At 56.7% G+C, this 5179-nt stretch overlaps 1 long non-coding RNA gene across 1 annotated transcript in view; it reads right to left on the bottom strand.

Annotated features, from left to right (window-relative positions):
• Window positions 1-788: 788 nt before the first annotated feature.
• The window catches only part of LOC105005171, a 5187-nt gene continuing 796 nt past the window's right edge, over window positions 789-5179 (bottom strand). Inside the window, exon 3 of the long non-coding RNA XR_827292.1 lies at window positions 789-1324. This is a non-coding gene — a long non-coding RNA (uncharacterized LOC105005171). The remainder of the gene's footprint in view (window positions 1325-5179) is intronic.

The following is a 5179-nucleotide window of genomic DNA, read 5'->3' as shown; positions in this document are numbered from 1 at the left end:
CAGATCAGTGCTTGCATGCTAAGTTGCTTCAGTCGTGTCCAACTCTTTGCGACCCCATGGACTGTAACCCGCCAGGCTCCTCTGTCCCTGAGATTCTCCAGGCAAGAATGCTGGAGTGGGTTGCCATTTCCTAATCTACATCTCTGTGTCTCCTGCACTGGCAGCTGGGTTCTTTACCACTAGCGCCACCTGGGAAGCGCTAGTGCTCACATCCAGCTCTACAAAGTGTCACAGTCTACGGGGCAGGTGTCCTCATTCAACGGGGCTTATCTGCAGACCAGTGCTGGACTCCATTCTACAAAAATGAATGAAACCCCACCCTGCCCTCCAGCCCTGCCTGTGAGGGCAGCCTCATTGGGAAGTAATTTCAATGCAGTATGATTAGTGCCAAGCCCAAGATGCCTGAACTGTGGGAAGACTGAGGCCATCACTATTAAGCAGGCCTCCCGTGGAGTCAGAGACAGCTTCCAGAGAGGAGAGATTTGAGCTGAGGCTGTAGAGGCCAGTAGAATTTGCCCAGCGAACACAGGAAGTTCAGAGGATGGGTACATAGGGAACCCCAAGTTGCTGAACCCAGAGGAAGAAGGTGAGCTCTGAAGGCAGTTTGCCCATGGAGATTGGCAGAGGCCCATGTCCACTTGAGCTTGGAAAGCCAGCCCTGGATTTCATTCTGTGGGCTCTGGGAGCCTGGAAGAATCCATTCATTCAACAAATAGCATCTAAGCACGTGGTGTGTCCCTTTCAGAAGGGAATACCGCAGAAAACAAGACAAAAAAACCCACCTGCTTTCAGAGAGCTTACATTTCATAGGGGGAAACAGTAAGGCAAGGTGACAGCGCCTGAGCTGCAGACAGCACTACAAAGAGAACACTGGCCACTGGCTCAAGGGGCATGAGCCCGAGCAGACGCCGGCCGACAGTGACGGACAGGGAAGCCTGGCGTGCTGCAGTCCATGGGGTCGCAGAGTCGGACACGACTTAGCAACTGAGCAATAGCTGGAGTGGAGAGTGGCTGAGGGAGGGCTTCTGGGAGGAGGCGGCCTTTGAGCTAAGTCCTGAAGGGTCAGAGGAAAGGGAAGAGATGGGGAACAGCATTCTAGGGGAGGGGTCGGCAAGGTCAGAGGCCCCAGGTGGGGACAGACTTGGCTTTCTCTGGTGTGGCAGGCACACAGTGCTCTCGTTAGGAGAAGTGAAGTCCCGCGGGTGCCTGGAGGCCATCCATGGTGAGCAGGCTGGGCTTTCCTGGAGACAGCAGCAGGGTTACTGGAGGGCTTCTGGACTACTACGAGGGCCCTTGCATTTCAGCCTTTGGACAGCTCCCTGGGCTGGGAGGAAGGAAAGCGCCATCAGCCTGCAGAGTCAGTGCTGGTGCTGGTGCTGGTGAGCGGGAAGTCTGGGCTGGAGCAGAGTCTGCAGCCTAGGGGTAGGCAGGGGCTCCTGTGCCCAGGGCAGAGCCTCCTCAGGGGAGGCCCAGGGCCCGGCACCTGCCTGTTTCGATGTCCTGGTGGGTCTGTTCTGGGACAGCCTACAGCCTGGGACATGTACAAGCCCAAGTAAGGAGCCGCAAGCCCAGGACAGCAGTCTTGGCGTGGGCTTTGGGGTCAGAGAGACTCAGGGTCCACCCAGGCCAGTTGTGTGAACGTGGCTGCTAATGGAGCCATCAGTCCATCTTGCCTGTTCCTGTCCCTTTCAAGCCACAGAATGTTAACAGCTTGAAGAAGTCTTAGAATGCTCCTCCAGCCCACCTCACACTTTTAGGTGGGGAAATGGAGGCCCGGAGATTGTGGGGGGCTGGCCCTGTGCCACCAGATGGCCAAGTTCAGAATGGGGAGCTGTTGGTCTTCTGACTTTTATCTTCTTTGGGCCATGATGCTTCCTAATTTCTTTTTGTGTGTGGTGAATTCCTGGGATTTCTGGTGGGTCTGGGAAACTGGTGGTAGGCAGGAGCTGCATGAGGAGTGTTTGTGACAATGTGAATTTATTCAGCATCTGCTGCCTTCCTGGTCCATAGACCTTGCTGACCTCCCCCCAACCCCCAATCCCCGGCACTGACGTAAGCATCTTCCCCAAATCTGCTCCCCTTCCCAGTGTCCATCAGTGCTGGCCTGAGCACCCACCCATCCACCCTGCTTAGCTGCCTGCTTGCAAGTCCACCAAAGTCCTCAAGACTCTCACTCAAACTCATACTCTCATCTGCATCCTCATGGCCACATTCTCTGCTGTTGTCTAGACCACTGTCCCAGCCTCTCCTCTGGTCATCTCCAGCTTCTACCCACCAGCCTGCTCTCACACCAGTCCCCAGTGGACCTCTCTTATACAGACTCTTCCTGCTCAGAATCTTTCCACCTACATCAAACCCAACCTCAAGTCTATGTCTTGGGATTCATCTTTGACTAGCATTTATTGGATACTTTCTGAGTCACCTGTGGAATATCAGAAAACTCCCATCAAATCCAGTCTCCCCCTTGGACTGTGAGCTCCCTGAGGGCAGATTTCAGATCCAGTTCTCTTCTAAGTCCTCAGCACCCAGCTCACAGCTTGGCTGTAAGGGACACGCAGGAAAAGCTTGGGGGCTTCCCAGGTGGCACAGCGGTAAAGAATCTACCTGCCAGTGCTTGAGACATGGGTTCCATTCCTGGGTCAGGAAGATCCCCTGGAGAAGGAAATGGCAACCCACTCCAGTAATCTTGCCTGGAAAATTTCATGGACAGAGGAACCTGGAGGGTTATAGTCCATGGGGTCGCAAAAAGACTTGGACATGACTTAGCAATTAAATACATTAAACAAATATCACTGATTATACTGCAGGTAAATGGTCTCAGCCTGGGGTTGGTAAACTATGGCCCACAGGCCAGATCTGACTTACTGTCTGTTTTTGTGCAGCTCTGAATGCAAGGCTGAGAATGAAGGAGGTGTGTAAACAGGAAACGAAGGCTTGAGCCCAGAAGTCAGGAAGAGGTGGACAGGCAGTGCCCGGGGTGAGGGGGCAGGCGGGGTTTGATTCCAGAGTATCGGGGGCCTTACTGGGAGGATTGCATGACCCTGCAGCAGGACCAGCCAGACATACTTCAGTCTATGTGTCTGTCTGCCACCCCTCATTCTGCTTTCCTCTGTGTCTGGGTCCCTAAGTCAGCTTTCCCTGACCGCCCCCCCCCACCGACCCGCCTCACCATGCAGAGGCGGCCCTCCTTGGGCTCTGCTGAAGGCAGAACGCTGAGATGCAAAGGAAGGTTAATATCGATGAATCTCAGACCCGAGCTCACCTTCTGGCTCGGCTGTCAACTCATAGGCAACCCGGTCTCCTTGTCTCCTGCCAGCCTGGGTCCCTCTCTGAGCTCCTACATGCTACAGCCCCAGAGATGAGGCAGCACTTAAAGGAAACCCTGCTCGGGTCCCCATGCAGAGCAGGGACATGACTGGGGGTCCCCATGCGGAGCAGGGACATGGGCGGGGGCTGAGCGAAGAGGTCGCCAGACACAGCGGGATGCAGAAAGAGGCTGGGGAGCCAAGCCACAGAGAGGGTCCCCCGGGGCAGCTGAGAAGAAGAGGCCATGGTTGGGGCCCCTGAGGGGTGAAGAATCTCGCTCTGCTGTCCCCGGTGGGCTGGCTGCTCCCCCCACCACTCCCCGCCGGGCCCCCAGGGGACCTCGCTCTAATAATGTATTTGATCGACTCGCCGGCCGCGTACAAGCGATTATTGTCTTGTCGGGAGTCAAACGTATCGATCCGGTGAGAAATATGAGCGGAGCAATGGGGCCCGTGTGTCAGTTACCAGCCCCGCTGGCCCTGGGGAGCCCCCTACGTCTCCTTTAATTACCGCTCAGCCCTGAGCCCAGCCTGGTCTCCCCTGCGCCGCCTCCCTCCCAGGATCCCTGCACCCCCAGTGGCCCCCGCTGCTCCCCAGCTCCCAGGCCCTACCTGCCTGGCTCAACTTGGCCTGAGGCCTCGTCTCCAGCTAAACGGCCACCATCTCCCGTGCCTGGGTCTCCCCGTTCCTGGCTGCCAGGCCCTGCCCACCCAGTGTGCCCCTAACTCAGCCCCTCTGTCCTCTCCTGGGCAGGTGGAAGTCTCAGGCCCATCCTTCTTCAAGATGCCTCGACTCCAGCTCAGGGACTCAATTCTGGTCTGCCAGAGGCGATAATAGTGGAGTCAGCTTGAGAGGCAAGACGGGTGGGGTGATTTCACCCACCACAGGTAGGGGGGCCACGAAAGGCTGTCCCCAGCTCCACTTCTCAGCCGCAGGCCTGGGAGGGCAGCACCGGAAACAGAGGGTGCATCTCTCCCTTCTCTAAGTTACCACCCGGAGCTCCCTCCTGACAAGGATGCTGTTGACTGTGGAGCACGGGGCGGGGGGGTTTTGGTGGGGTTTTGCTCCCTCTATAAAGTCCTTATTACCCTTATTTCCAAGTCTTCCAAAACATAAATCCTAAATAAAAGAGTTTAGTGGGCAAATGCAGCTTCAAGACAAGGCTCCAGTGCCATCATCCACCAGATACCTGACCCTCCCGTATAGAAATCCTGCCATCTGAGAGAGAGAGAGGCAAAGAGGTGGGCCCCAGGAGGTCTGAGGTGAAGCCAGCGGATGCTGTAGGGTCTCCGAATCTGCTCAGAGGAATGGCTTTCACAATACGGAATGTTATGAGTGTAGTTGGTGGGGCCACTGTCCCCTCTGTGCAGATGTAAGGACCACCATCATTCTCATGGTGTGGGCCTGCCTGCCTGGGCATGCCTGGGCTGCACAGGGCCCGTGTACAGGCAGAAAGGCACTCTTGAAGGCACTCACGCTAACCTGCGTGAGTGTGCATGGGTGTGAACGTGGGCACACATGGCCGGGAAGTATGCCTGGGTATACTTGTACAGCCGTGCCCTTGTGCCCGCATGACAGAGCAGAGGGTTCTGGGCACACGCGAGTAGTGTTAGTTGTTGTCAGGGCCTGGGCACCAAGGAGTGTTTCCATGTGTCTGGATGTGCACACGTGTGTGTGAAGTGCTGGGGTCCCTGTGTAAAAACACTTGAGCGTGTGTATAGGAGTCCAGCCGTCGTGTGCGCGCGCGTGCTCTGGGGGTCAGCCAGCGTAGGGTAGGGGCGCAGCGAGTCCTGCAGGGCCCGGAGCGAGCAGGTGGGCTGTTTGGAGGCACCAGGCGGCCCAGCAGCCTCGGACCGCGCGCGGGGAGACGGAA

Source organism: Bison bison, unplaced genomic scaffold (genome assembly GCF_000754665.1).
Source record: "Bison bison bison isolate TAMUID 2011002044 unplaced genomic scaffold, Bison_UMD1.0 scf7180017858349, whole genome shotgun sequence".
Lineage (NCBI taxonomy): Eukaryota > Metazoa > Chordata > Mammalia > Artiodactyla > Bovidae > Bison > Bison bison.
The sequence above is the reverse complement of the archived record's forward strand: the minus strand, read 5'-3'. Positions and strand labels throughout refer to the sequence as shown.